Source organism: Talpa europaea (assembly GCF_964194135.1).
Source record: "Talpa europaea genome assembly, chromosome: 7".
In the NCBI taxonomy this organism is placed as follows: Eukaryota; Metazoa; Chordata; class Mammalia; order Eulipotyphla; family Talpidae; genus Talpa; species Talpa europaea.
Window position 1 is genome coordinate 78,701,341 of NC_140074.1, and position 15,906 is coordinate 78,717,246.

The following is a 15,906-nucleotide window of genomic DNA, read 5'->3' on the forward strand; positions in this document are numbered from 1 at the left end:
ACTGGATTCCATCCCTGCTACTGAGAAGTGAAAAGAGCCGGCGATTCTGTGCAGCCAGAGAACAGCAACTTTGATCCTCTGGAAGTATAAAAACAACTTTGAATGAACCAAGTGGCAGGTTGCCTGAGGAGTCCAGCCTGAGGTGTCCTCTTTGTGATGGCTCTTTCTTTACACAGGACTAATCTCATAAATGTTGCACTAGGCACAGTGCTGTGCATTTTCAGCCTTAGTTATCATATTTTTCCACGTATTTACTTCATAAAAGTAAGCACTTTCATGTTCTCTTTAAAATGGGGTTCCCTATTTAAATTGTCTGGTGAAAGTCATCAAAGCACATTGCCTAAAGAACTTATCAAGCATATGTATTTGTGTATATGTTTTATCTCCACCCACCATGCATATCTCTCTCTCTCTCTCTCTCTCTCTCTCTCTCTCTTAATTTCTCTCTCTATCATCCGTGAATCCACCCATCCATCCTGCACCCATCCCCATCTGTCCATCCTTCCATACAATCTGTCCATCTAGCACTATATGTAGTACAACAATCATTTATAATTCACTTGTCTATGTTATATTAGTTTATCCTTCCAAATATCTTGAGCTAAATGGGTCATGGAAAAAGCACTGAGTTCACTGAGAGACTTGAGGGTTGAATCAAATGTTTGTAATCATGACCGAGAAATGGTGTGCAGGGGACTCAACACCTTTCCTCAATCTTCTCCCCTCCTCTTCCCTCTTGCCAACTGTTGACTCTAGTCCAGCCACATTAATTTATACTAACTGCCCCCTGAAGATCCCAGGCCTATTACTTTTGGGGCCTTTGCAGAGATTATTTCCATTATAAAGAATGCTTGCTTTCCCCTCAGATGTCTAATTAAATTGCCTCTCTTTAGAATGTTCAAATCCCACTTCCCAGTCAACTTTTACTGTCTGATTAAATTGAAACCCTTACTTCTTTGCCCACAATCTCAATCCTCCATATACTGCTTTATTCTCCATAGCATTTGTTTCTGGATAAACTGTCAGATAATTTATATGTGCTTGCTGCTTCTATTCTCTCCTGCAACGAGAATGAAAGCTCCACAGTGTCTTTATGAAATCTAGTGGGGACCCAATAGATCTCTAAGGTCAGCCTGCACTAAGTGCAATTGTAACTCTTGTGATTTGATGTTTTAGTGGTTCAGACTAGGACTAGGTTATTAAAGAGGATGTTTTCTGATATTTTTAAGCAAAATGATAAATTCTAAGTCATCTTAAATTTCCAGTAATACAGCAGGCATGATCTCTTTCTTCTTTGTTCCTCCAGATAGAAGAAACTTGATGCCAAATCCTTCCTCTCTGGCTGGAGGGCAATGTGTGAGGATGGTCTAAGATTTAAAGACTCAAAAAAGACATTATACTTTCGTAAAAACTAAAATCACAAAGTGTGGCTTCCTGTCACACATTAGGGATTATCTAGCCACCAGTGCCATCAGAGTGGTAGAGAGAAAACAGAAACTCAGAGGGAAGGGGCAAGGATGAGCCACCCATTCTCTCCTTTCCGTGGCTCTCACTTCCTCCTGGGCTGGCATCCCTTTCCTGCAAAACACAGAGATCTCAGAACTCAGCCAAGGTAGTCCTAGAGTGTGGCTATTTCCACATCCCAGTCACTGGAGCACAAGACATTTTGCATAGTTGAGTCTGGCTCAACATGTCACCACTCATATATGTCAAATGTCCCTCTGTAGCTGAATTGAAGTGTTAAGACCTATGAGTAGAGGCAGATTAATAAAACAAATTTTAATATGTATTTGTATATATCAATATCTGCATTGATAAGGAAAGGAAGTAGCAGGAGGAAAGGAAGCATCTATAAATAGAGATGCCAGTTTCAAGACTAGAAATGAAAGGTCCATAGCTTGGATCAGTCAAGGAAGAGATGTTTGACATGTACTCCTGATATGTGATTGGTTTTTCCTCTGGCTTGCTTGTAGGAAGACAGTAGATTTTTCTCTTAAGGAACTGAGCAGTCCATTCATATCTCGACAGTTTGCAGAGGATGATTTACTCCTTACTTGCTGAGATCATTATATACTTGTTGGGTAGTTTCTACAAAGTTATAGGGAGCTTAAGGGAGTGATTCACAGGCAAGGATGCTATTAGTTACATTCAGAAAACCGGCAGAGTTGCTCTGAGCAGGTACCTCCAAACACTGGTGGCCTCGCCATGGTCACAAGTGGTCCAAGTGTTTTGAGAGGCTTTTTCCTAAAATCCCCTGCCACCACACCCTGTCCCACCACTTGTCCCTTGACCTGCAGGGTCCCAGGGGCTTTGTACAAATGGTGAGCCATAAGCATATCCAGTTACAACAGATGTGGAGCTCTCCCCCACAGCATTACCTGTGGCTTGGATAGGTAGGTACCCAGTATTCTGATGACAGGTGGTGACATAGGGGCCACCCACGACAGCTGAGATGTTATTTCCTCCAGTTGTATTAGCTGTATTTGGTTCAGGTGGGCCCCACTGATGGAAATTAGGAACACCTAATTTGCAATTGTGGGAGTATTGTTGTCCCCAATCAGAGAATTGGAAAGATGGGTTCCATGTGTGGGGGACATACGTGCAAGTATCAGTGTGTTTATGCTTTGGAGTGGGGCTGGCATTTGAGACCACAGTGGGTACAGTAAAGCTAGGTGAGCCCCAGTTGTAATAATCAGAGTTGTTAGCAGACTTGCCTCTTGTCCCATATGTTTTGTTTGTGGTGAGAGTTGCTCCAGGTGTAGGAGACATTCTTTGTCCAGCAGGGCCCAAGATGTTCTTATGGAAATTGGGATCACTTGGGTCTCCAAACATGGGAACAGTGCTGTCATTTTCTGGTGTGCCACTCAAGTTTAGGTAAATAGAATTCCACGTGTACCAATCATAAGTAGAAGCAGACATGTCTGTGGTGATGTTTATCCAGCTATAGGAACGGGGTTGTTATTTCCTGTCATGATACTTGTGTTTTGCATCACACTTGGACCCCAGATGCTCGGATTTAAGGAGGCCCCAAAGCCAATGCAGACACATCTCCGTGTTGTCCTACCACAGGTGTTGGACTCAAGTGAGATGGATCCTGAGCAATACGAGAAGGAGCCGGAGGCAGGCTGGAGGCCCTTCTTTTTCTTCCTCTACAGTTGGGCATTCTCGATGTCGGAGAAGGAGTGGGGCATGTGTTGGATATACTATCCCCAGAGCTCCCACTGGACACAGGGGTCACATGTCCCATCACCCCAAGTGGGTCTGGGCTCATGGTGGCATAGTGTAAGCTATTGTCTTCAGTGTTAGAAACACTAGTAGCGATTCCAGAATTAGTGATAGTGGCTGTGCCAGTGGAGACACTTGGATTGGTAATCAAAGTCTGCTTGGCATTTACACAGCTTGGAGCCAGCTGTGGAATCTGACAATGTCAAACCCATAGAGTCCTGTTTCTTTGGGTAGCCAACGGATGGCTGGGCTACTGCAGGAGAGTCTAGGCCCATAACATTTGCTGGGGCTGTCAGTCTGCCTGTTCGGCTCCCCATTCTGTCTCTGGTGAATCCTCTCACCCTCCACACCTCTGGCCTGTACCCCAGTTCTTGTATGCATAAATAAATTAATCTTTAAAAAAAAAAACCACGATTGTCAATGTTACACCATTCCATATTTCTCTAATTGAGCCTAGCAGGCTCATTTTGGTCCAGTTTGAAAAGCTTAAATATGAAAAGATTATATTCTAGATAAGTGGTGGGCTATCATGACAGCAATTCACCAAATGCATTAGACCATATTGATTACAGGCCAGTTTCTCTGGTTTTCCACGTATTTCTAGGTATTCCTGCCTAGAAAGCTAATACATCATTTACTATAAATAGATAATGGAGCAAAATATTAGATTAAAATAATCTAACACAGTTTGTTTGCTAGAAGCACACAAGCTGGTGTGCACTGCATGTTTTTGGCACCTAAATGTGACCTTAGAGAACCTTATGTCCAAGAGAGGAGACAGGTTCAGGGCACAGAAAGACAAGAAAGAAAGCAAAGCTATGTGTAGGCCAGAATTTCTATAACCTACCTATCTTTTTCCCCCCAAAATAACATACTTTCTTTGGGTTATGTCCAGTGTTTTTCTCTCTCAGGGCTGTTGCGTGTTAGCCATATGATATGCAGAAACTTTAGAACCAAGTGTCACACTATTCAATAAAAATATTTATATATATTTTCAGTTAAATTTTTTACTTAAAGTAATGTTGGACATAATATATTACAACATTGGTTTTATTCTTTTCACATGAGATTATTTTTCATAGTATATCAGAACAAATTTGGGCTTCCATCACCCAACAAACTTTGGATTGGTTATGATACAAAAGGTTTTGCTCACATCCACACTATTTGGAAAAATGAGAAATAGAAGCTCTTTTCAACCTCTCGAGAAGCAGAAATGATTTCCAATTGTAGCATTTAGCCATCATTCTTTGCTATCATTTCAGTGGAATTCAACGAGGTACAATCGATGTTCCTGTTTGAACAAAAACAGTCAGTCAGTACACATTTTGGTCAAAGAATTCCTCAGGAATTCTGAAAAAGACAGTCACATCTTGAACTTAACTGAAAACATTTAATTATAGGCATGTTACTTCCTTTTTTTCCCCAAAGAGGAAAAAAATCATTTGACTGTGGTGAGTGTTAGGACTTCCAAACAATAAAAAGAATGTGGACTACAGTATCCTAGAGAAACCCACCTCTTGATTTTCCTTATCTAATAGAAATAGATGAAGAGAATTTAGGGGTGGGGGGGTATAGATTTCCCCTGCTATCCAAAAGTAGATTATTCCTGTTGGGTATTGACTCCTAGGGCAAGTCAGGGATAATGAGGCAGCCTCAAGGACAGTGCTGGGACTTCAGGAGAGTTAAGGAAGGCTCCAGAGATAAGGGCAACAAATTCCTAAGGGGACTAATCAGACAACCCGGGACAAAGGTCAACAGGACATTCCAAATCATACTTGTATGGAGTGCACATATTTTCTCCCAATCAGTAAGGTGTCTCTGTGTTTTGGTTATTGTCTCTTTTGCTGTACAGAAGCTTTTTAGTTTGATGTATTCCCAGCTGCTTATCTTTCCTTCATTTTCTTTACTTCTGGAGATGAGTCCTCAGAGATGTTTCTGATATGTATGTCATGGAGAATTTTATCTGTGTTTTTTCTACACATTTTGTGGTTCTGGTCTTATATTCAAGTCGTTTATCCATTTTGAGTTGTTTTTTGTGTATGGTGTGAGGTAGCCAACTAGTTTCATTCTTTTGCATGTAGTAATTTTCCCAGCATCATTTATTGAAGAGACTGTCTTTGTTTCATTACATATTCTTTGTTGCTTAGTCATAGATTTTTAACCATAGATCTGTGGCTTTGCTTCCTCATTTTCTTTTTTTAAAGATTGATTGATTGATTGATTGATTGATTGATTGATTTATGCAAGCACTAGGTACAGTCAGAAGCACGGGAGGGTGAGAGAATTCACCAGAGCCAGAGCAGGGTGCAGAATAGGCAGACTGACGAAGTACACTGCTGAGAGGAGCAGCTGGCACAGCAGGAGAGGTCTGCGCGACATGTGGGACCCTTGCTGGTGGCCGGGGATTGAACCGGCATTGCAGAGGCTGTGGGCAGCTTCGCAGCCCAGAGCTCAACCGCTGCGCCACCGGCGAGGCCCTACTTCCTCATATTCAATTCATTTCCATTGTTCAGTCTGTACCATGCATTTTTAATTATTATAGCTTCGTAATACAGATTGAAGTCTGGGAGTGTGATACCTACATTCCCCTATTTTTTAATCAGAAGAGCTTTTGCTATTTTGACGTTTTGTGATTGCATATGAATTCCAGGAATATTTGCTCTATTTCTTGGAAGAATGTCATTGCAATTGTGTTGAATCTGTAAATTGCCTTTGGTAGATGGCCATTTTGATAATGTGAATTCTTCAAACCCAACAGGGAATATTCCATTCATTGTGTATTCTGTTTCTTTCAACAAAGTTTTATAATTTTGTTTGTATAGGTGGTTCACTTTCTTTTTTAAGTTTATTCTTTTTTAAATTTATTAATATTTAATTAATATTAAAAATATCAATATTTTTAATATTTCGGGGTACAATTTTGAATGGGATGGTTTTCTTAATTTCTTCTTCTTCAGACTCATTGTGTGTGTCTATTGAGAGAAGCATATAGTTTTTATTTTTATTTTTGTTGATATGGTGAATTACATGGTGTTTTATCCTTCTCTTTAGGTTTTTTTTTTTTTTAAGATTTATTTATACAAGCACTGGGTACAGTCAGAAGCCCAGGAGGGTGGGAGAATTCACCAGAGCCAGAGCGGAGAGCAGAGCAGGCAGAAGGACCGAAGTACACTGCTGAGGGGAGCAGCGGGCAGCAGGAGAGGTCTGTGCGCCATGAGGGACCCTCCTCTGGTGGCCGGAGAGCAGCGGGGATTGAACCGGCGCTGCAGAGGCTGTGGGCAGCTTCGCAACCCAGCGCTCAACCGCTGCGCCACCTTCTGATGCACTGTTGGATTCAGTTCACTAGGATTTTATAGAGCATTTTTCCATCTTTGCTCAGTGGGGAGATTGTTCTACAGTTTTCTTTTTGTTATTGTTATTATCTTTGTTTGATTTCAGTTTGGTGTAATGTTGACTACATAAAATTTATTTAGTATTATTATTTCTTTGTCAATATTTTTTTTGAAAGAGGAAGAGGTTTTTTTTTAAGAGTAATTAATTAATTAATTTATTTATTTATACAACAACTGGGCACAAAGTTTTATAATTTTGTTTGTATACATGATTCACTTTCTTTTTTAAGTTTATTCTTTTTTAAGTTTATTAATATTAAAAATATTAATTTTTTAATATTTTGGGGTACAATTTTGAATGGGATGGTTTTCTTAATTTCTTCTTCTTCAGACTCATTGTACACAAGAAGGCTACTGACCTTTGTGTTGATTTTGTAATCTGCTACTTTGTATATTTAGAAGGCTACTGATTTTTCTGTTGATTTTGTAACCCGCTACTTTACTAAACTGTTTTAAGTTTTTCTGTAGAGATTTTAGGGTTCTCTCTCTATATTATCTTTATCATATCACCTGCAAATAGTGATAGTTTTACCTCTTTCCCTATTTGGATTCTTGTATGTCTTTCTCTTGAATAATTGCTCTAGCTAGGAATTCAGCATTATATTAAAATGTGATGGTGACAGTGGACATCCTGTCTTGTTCAAACCCTTAAAGGAAAATGTTTTCCATTTTCAATATAGAGAATATCCTCTGGTGTTGTATTGTCATATATGGCTTTTACTATGTTAAAATATGTTGCTTTTATCCCAAGAATTTCAATGGTCTTCATCATAAATGAATGTTGAACTTCGCCAAATGCTTTTTGTGTGTCTACTGAGAGAAGCATACAGTTTTTATTTTTATTTTTGTTGATATGGTGAATTACATGTTTTATCCTTCTGATGCACTGATGAATTCAGTTTACTAGGATTTTATTGAGCATTTTTCCATCTTTGCTCAGTGGGGAGATTGTTCTACAGTTTTCTTTTTGTTATTGTTATTATCTTTGTTTGATTTCAGTTTGGTGTAATGTTGACTTCATAAAATTTATTTAGTAGTATTTTTTCTTTGTCAATTTTTTTTGAAAGAGGAAGAGGTTTTTTTTTTCCCCCAAAGATTTATTTATTTATTTATTTATTTATACAAGAACTGGGTACAAGCCAGACGTGCAGGAGGGTGAGAGGATTCACCAGAGACAGAGTGGGGAGCAGAACAGGCAGGCTGATGAAATACACTGCTGAGGGGAGCAGCGGGTGCGACAGGAGAGGTCTGCTGCGCCATGTGGGGCCCTCACTGGCCGGCCAGGATCAAACTGGTGCTGCACAGGCTGTGGATGGTTTCACAGCATGGCGCTCAACTGCCTGCGCCACCAGGGGAGGCCCTTCTTTGTCAATATTTTGAAAGACTTTTTGTAGGGCAGGGATAAGTTCATCTTTGAAAATTTAGTAGGGCCTCCTTGGTGGTGCAGGCAGTTGAGCATAGCACTCTGGAGCTGTCTGCAAGCCTCTGCAGTGCGGTTCAATCCCGGCCAGCTGGCCAGGAAATAGCCACATTGCAAGGTAGACCTCTCCTGTTGCCTGCTGCTCCCCCTTAGTAGTGTATGTCAGTTAGTTTGCCTGTTCTATTCCCTGCTCTGTCTCTGCTGAATCCTATCACACACCCACACATCTGGCCTGTACCCCAGTTCTTGTATGCATGAATAAATCTTAAAAAAAAGAAAAGAAAGTTTGTTAGAACTCATTTGTCAAACCATCTGGTCCTGGCTTTTTTTGTTTTTGAGGAGGAGGGTTTGTATTGCTGTTGATTTTGCTGCTTGTAACTGGTTTGTTTAGTTTTCCTATTTCTTCTTTATCCAGCTTTGGATGATTGTATAGTTCTAGGAATTTGTCCATTTCTTCTAGATTGTGGAACTTGTTGCATATAAATTTTCATATCAATTTTTGATTATCTTCTGGATTTCTGCTGTTTGTTGTAATTTACCCTCTTTCATTTATGATCCTATTTATTTGAATTTTCTCCCTTTACTTCTTTCTGAATCTGAATACAGGTTTGTCTGCTTCATTTACTTTTTCCAAAAAACAATCTTTTTGTTTCATTGATATTTTAGATTGTGTTTTCATTTCTATTTATTTCTGCTTGATTTTTGCTATTTCCATTCTTCTACTGGCTTGTTGTTGTACTTTTTCTAGCTCTTTGAGATGGGAGATTAGGTTATTTCATTGTGTTCATTTTTGTTACTTGGTATGGGGTTGTATTGATATCCCTTTCCCCCTTATTACTGGTTTTGCTGTGTCCCATACATTCTTTTTTTTTTAAAGATTTATTTAATTATTTATGCAAGCACTGGGTACAGTCAGAAGTGCAGGAGGGTGAGAGAATTCACCAGAGTCAGAGCTGGGAGCAGAGCAGGCAGAAGGACCAAAGTACACTGCTGAGGGGAGCAGCAGGCAGCAGGAGAGGTCTGCGTGCCATGCGGGACCCTCCTCCGGTGGCCGGGGAGCAGCCGGGGATCAAACCAGCGCTTCAGAGGCTGCAGCAGCTTCGCAACCCAGCGCTCAACTGCTGCGCCACTGGGGAGGCCCCTGTGTCCCATACATTCTTGAAAGTTGTGTTCTCATTGTCATTCATCTCAAGGTATTTTTTTAATTTCTTCTTTGATTTCCTAATTAATCCACTGATTTTCCAGCAATGTGGGATTCAATCTCCATGAAATGGGAGTGTTCTTTCTTTCTTTTCATGGTTAATTTGTAGTTTGATGCCTTTATGGCATCCTTGGTATGCCATAAAGAGAATATCCTTGGTATGAGTTTGGTCTCCATCACTTGTTGTCTTCTGCCCAATAAGTGGTTGATCCTGGAGAGTGTTCCAGGTGTTGCTTGAGAAAAAGGTGTATTCATATTTTTGTGGATCCAGTGTACTATAATGTCTGTTTGGCCCCTGTGGTTCAAATCTTTATTTAGGGCTATTGTGTCCTTGTTTATATTTTGTCTCATTTATCTGTCCCATGGTGAGAGTCAGATGTTGAAGTATCCTATCACATATGTAATATGTGAATGTCTGTTTTCAGAGATGATAGTTAATAGTCTAATGTATTTTGTTTTTCCATCATGTAGTAAGTATATATTGATGAACATTAAGTCTTCTTGGTGTACTGTCCCTTGACCATTATCCTGTGACCAGATATGTCTCCTACCTTTTCACTTTGAAGTCTATTTTATCTGATATAAGAATGGTGGTCCTTATCTTCATTTGGGTGCCATTTGCTTGTAGAATTGTTTTCCAATGCTTTACTTTCAATCTATGTTCATCATTAAGCTTAGTATGATTCCTGGAAATAGCAGAAGTTTGGATTCTCCTTTTCTTGTCCAGTCTGCTATTCTGTCTTTTTAGTGATGAGCAAAGTCCATTTACATTTAGTCTGCAATGGCCATTTTTTCATTATTTTGTGGTTTTGTTCATTACCTTGCTTTGTTTTTCCTGCTGAATCCTCCATTATTTAGATTTTAAGGCTTCTTGTACTATTTCTGGGAGTGCGGTTTAGTAGCAGCAAGTTTCTGAAGGTTTTGTTTATCCATTAAATTCCTTATTATTCCCTAATAGAGGAAGGAAGGAGAGCTTTGGAGGATAAAGTATTCTTGGTTAACATTTTTTTTTGTCTTAGGGTTTGTTGAATACATCAATCCAGTCTCTTCTTGCCCATAGTGTTTCTTCAGAGAAGTCTGCCAGCCTAATTGGTTTTCCTTTTTAAGTTATTGTATTTGTCCCCAGTTTCTTCTTTTTTGTCTTGGACTCTTGGAGCTTTGCTATTGTGTGTCTTGCTGTAGCTTTCCTTTCATTATCATAATCTGGTGTACTTTAACTTCCTGTATGTGTATTTTCATTTCCTTCTTCATATTTGGGAAGTTATCTTCCATTTTATTTCCTTGAGTAGTCTCTCAGTTCCTCTGTCTCTCTCTCCACTGTCTGAGATTTTTATGATTCTTATATTTCCCTTCCTCAGGATATCAGACGGCAGTCAGGACTTCTAGTCACTACTCCCATGGCATTGGGGGCACAGGAATTGAAGGGGAGGGATTTCTGCAGTTCCCACCGGGCTACACTTCCAGGCTCTCCTACAGCATGTCAGTGAACACTGGAGCAGGTGGGGCTTGAGGGTGGGAGTTTCTCACAGCTCCCACTGAGCAAGTGACTACTCTACCAGATGCTGATGTAAGCTGTGATTTGCCACAGGTGCCCCTGCCTGCCAATCCCCACTACATACAGTGAGAAACAAAGCATCAGCCTTGGGTAGCCATCGGTCTTCTGTGAAGTGCTGTATTGCCAGGTACAAGCTTTGGCCCAATCTGCTGGGCAGTGCCTGCAGGTTGAGTATGTTGAGTAGGATGTACTTCTGCACTGAACTGCTAGGTCTCTCTAGTTTGTCACTCAAAAAAGCAAATTAAAGAAAAAAAGGGGAGAAAAGAGAAAGAAAGAAAAAGGAATGAATAAAAAATAGAGAAGAGGAAAAGGTGGACAGAAAGAGAGGGAAAAAATTAAAAATGAGAGGAAAAAAAAGAAGAAAAAAAAGATTGCGCCCAATACTGTCAGCACCAAGAAGTAAGTGGCGGCTATTTTAGCCTGATCCACTGTGGGGTGCTGTAGGCTGAGTGTAATGTTCTTTCCAGAGTGCACTCTCATGAGGTGGTACCTCAGAAAAAAAGGGGAAAAACAAATGTGAGAGGAGAGAGGGTAAAGGAATAGGGTAAAAAAAAATAGAACAGTATTTTTGCCCCAGGGTTCTGTGCTCTGTGAGGAGCTGTGGCCAGGGTTGTAGTCCTACTGCAAGGTGCTGGGGGGCTGAGTGCTATGCAGTTACAACTTAAACTGTTTATGTCTCTCCAAGATGTGACCCATGTGGCTTGTTGTTGTGGAGCCTACACAGTAAGCAACATCTAGGAATTGAGGTCTAGCTGTTGTAATGAAAATAGAAAGAGATTCACTACTGGGTTTTGAGCATCAAGTCCCTCACCTATTTCCTCATCACAATGGCTAATGGCTAATTTTCCATGGAGTTTTGTGGGTAACCAGGAAAGTTCACATCTATGCTCAGGACTTTTCAGTGTGGAAGGAAAAGTAAAACTGCTACTGATGGTAAAATAAAAACTCTACAAGACCATGTTCAGTAGAATGACTTTAAATTGGCTCAGTCTCTATTCCAGTCATGTCACTGCACATAGATGTGACCCTCATGGGAAGGGGTCCAGTAGAGCAATAAGCTCTGTTTCTATAAGACACTGATCAGCCAGAATTCAGAAATAGCTGAAATACTTAAAAGATTATTTTCTAATAGTTACCATAAAGGGACTTTGTAAGGAAATTTCTTAGGCCTCCCTGTGGCCTATGGGTTAAATCTCAGTGCAATCACCCTTTCTCTGCTATGGTCTCATTTCAATTCCAGACAGGGAGCATGACGCAGCAGACCTATCTTACCTCGCTTGCTGCTCCCCTTAGCTGTGTATTTCAGTAAAGCTGCCTGTTCTTTTACCTGCTCTTTCTCTGGTGAATCCTCTCACCCTCCCATGCATCTGGCCTGTACCCTGGTTCTTGTATAAATAAAAAAATCTTTAAAAAATCAAAAATGAAGAAAAACTTGCAATATAATGACACTTTACTCATCTACACCCAGATTTCCAAAACTTAACTGCATTAAGAACCATCTGTTGCACCTCCCCTGGTGGCACAGAGGTTGAGCGCTGGGCTGCCCATAGCCTCTGCAGCGCAGGTTCGATCCCCGGTCACTGGTAAGGGTCCCACATGGTGTGAAAGACCTCTCCTGCCACACTCGCTGCTCCCCTCAGCAGTGTATTTCATCAGTCTCTGCCTGTTCTGTTCCCCGCTCTGGCTCTGGTGAATTCTCTCACCCTCCCATGCTTCTGACTGTACCCAGTGCTTGTATAAATAAATAAATATTTTTTTAAAAGACCATCTGTTCCAGGTGCCCTAGGGGACCGCGCTTAACCATCTCATAACTCATATTAACTCTAAGGACAATAGTGGCGAGTCAGTAAAATCACGGAAACAACATTTCTAATAAATGTCAAAATGTGGCAACATTTCCTTCCCTGGAATTCCGCTTCTCTCCCACTTTCTTCTGTGAGGGCTCCAGGAATAATGAGAAACCCAGTGTTCCATCTTTACACCCTAGTCAATGCTGCCTTGGCAGCCAAAGTTTAAGAAATTTGTTTTGGAAAGCGTTCCTCACAGTTCCCATCTCCTAAGAATTCTGGCACAAGGCTATGGGGGCGGGGGGTAGGGGGCTGTAAACAACCTGATGGACAGAAGCAACGCTGCAGTCAAATCTGCTCTTCCCCTCTCTCCCCTGGGTAGTGACTAAGTACTCCTAATGTGAGAGGAAAAAAGAGTTTCTTTTCCATCATTTACCTTAGTGTCCCATACTAAGGGACTCCATGAAGGTCACAATTCATCTCGACATTCTTCTTTCCTAAGGGTTCACCTAGCAGGATCTGAGTTGGATCCCTAACTTGCACGACACATCAACACCCCATTAGGGGTGGGAGGGCAAGGCTTTCCAACTCAGAATTACTTTTATGATGACCACAGAGAAAACTTTTGATTAGGCTTCAAAACAGCTCTTCTTTCTCAAGAAACTCAAGGAATGCTGCATGTGGCATTCAGAATCCAGGAGCTGTCCATGGTGCAGCTCCAATATCTTTGTAAGAATGCTGTTGAACCCAGCAAAGTAAATAGAAGCCAGTAATATGCACTCCCACCTTACCTTGACTGTAAGAGCAGATCCCTCCTGTAACTTGGAAGTTTTCGAGAAAGATCTGATTATCCAGAGTATTAGAATTCCTTCTGAAATTACATGGTAAGCAGGAACTTCAGACTGAATTCAAAAGAAAACAAGAAATGAAATCAACATTTTGAAAACCTGCACATAAAATGTAATTACCTGCAATACTGCTTCCCATGACCATGGATGAGTGACATTATTTGCAAACCAGGTCTCACAATATTAAAGACTTTTGCACATCTCACTGCATTTTCTGTATGGCTGATAAGCCACTTTAATCCTTCTTGGAACATGGCAAAGAAAAGTGCTCAATGGAATAGTAGGTCGCTTTCTACTGTAGTTCCACAAAAGTATGTATTGTTTTCTTGTCAATAGGCATAAGATACCTTAACAAAATTATCCATGTCGGATCTTATCTGCTGTACATTACTAGGACAAAGCTTTTATATTTTATGTAACTAAACACGCTAAGCATTCATGGAAGATTTCAGATATCAACTAACTTGTCAGCTGGTTAAGAGGCAATAATATTGGAATAGTTTATTATTGCAAAGTATTTCCAAGAGGTATTTAGAAACACAATAAAGTTATTTTCAAACATTAGACAGAAAGTGATGATCCTTCACCAGTCTATATATTTCATTCATTGATCTTATTTCATTCATTTTTATACTAATTAGTTACGCACAGTATGCCAAAAGACTGAACTGCAATTTCTCTAATGTGTAAGCTGAGCAAGATCCCCTCTATTTCTTACCTCCTTTACTCCCATTGAAAAATATAATTGTCTTAAATTGTATTATACATCTCAAATTATTAAATACATGAAATACAAAAAAATCCAGTATCATTTGAAAAAAAGCAATATCTCTTCACTAATACATATATATACAAATTCAGAATGGGGTAACAAGAAAAAATGACAAATCTGTATTTAAACTTTCAAGCCAGTGCACTAATAACTTGAAAACTACATATGTATTAATCACCAACACACATTTATTTTCTTTCTGGGGTACTCAACAAGATTTTGCAAATCTTAAACATAAGATGACTCAGGAGCAAAAACAAACTCTTTAAAATGATTGAAAATTTGCTTACCTCTCTTAAATATAGTTCATTTAAAACTAAGAACTCTAGTCTGAATTCACTGTTGATTGTTCTCAATAGATTCCAGTAGGCACACATCTCATTGCACAAAAAACCCCTAAAAAATTAAGATGTTTTCTAGTCACTTAACAAAAATCACAAATGTCACTCTTCCTCACCTTAGGAAATATTACATGGATGAGAACATTTCTCTGCTCTCACTCATGGTCATTTTATGTACAAGAAGTTACACTGTCAAACAGACTTTTCAAAAAGGAAACAATATGTAATATAAAATTATTAAATAATTCAATTTTAGAAGTTCTTATCTTAGTCACTACAATTAACCTGATATTGAGCAGTAACACACATTTGTTTCTTCCACCAGTTTTCAAAAAGACCTAACACATCTAGCAATGGTAGACACCATTCTCGCCCCAGCCAGTAATCAACAATATTAATTTCTAAAAGCTACTGAAAGAAAACAGAAAATCACTTCACAGGGAGTTTGCTGTTTGTTCACTACACTATCCGTGTCATTAGTCTGAGCTGTCCAGACCAGACCACCAGTCTGGTTAATAAATCCCTAAATTAAATGAAAGGAAAAGCTGCACTAATCACTTTTCAACTGCCTAATACTCACATGTGATTTCTGGTTATAGTACTGGACAGAGAAAACGCAGAAACTTCTATTACTACAGGGAAGACCAGTCAATAGTCAAATGATGAACATTCTCCAAGACTGACACTTGGTTGCATATCATCTTACCCACCTGGAGTGGCCAGTTTTTCAAAAAAAACTCCTATACAAGTGAGAAAAGGGTGGTAGATGGAGGAATGACTATTTCACAGTCCTTAAATCAGCAGTCATCGCCGCCTGAGAAGGACAGACAATCTCCAACGCAGTGTAACTCTTTCCCCTATTACCTCCCGCACAGACCCATGGACCAGAGTCCCTAGAAAGGCCCTGGACTGACCTGTCCTGTCTATTCCCACCACCGTTTGACCTTCAGCTCCAACTCTGGAGTCCAAGGACCAGGCTCCTTCCCCTGCACCCTCCCCGGGTCCCTCCCGCGCCCAGACAGCACCCGGGGCTCAGCTCCCCAGAGCTCAAACTGCCGCCCTAGGGTCTGGCTCCCGCCCCGCCCCCTACACTGGGCCACTGGGACCGTTGAAAGGGGGGGGGCCTGGAGCCCCCCAGAGAAGGTCGCCAAGGGTGGGCAGAAGCCAGCCCCGCCCCAGCCTCAGCCCCAAACCCACGCAGCCCATCCCACCTTCCCAGCGCCCGGGGTTTCAGCTCCGACCAGCGCCCCGGTACCATCCCCACCAGAGCCGGCCGCTCCGCCGCCTTCCCCGGGTCAGCGGCCGAGGGCTCCTCCCTAAAGGTGGGTGGGGAGGGGGGACTGGGGGGCACGTCCTATCCGA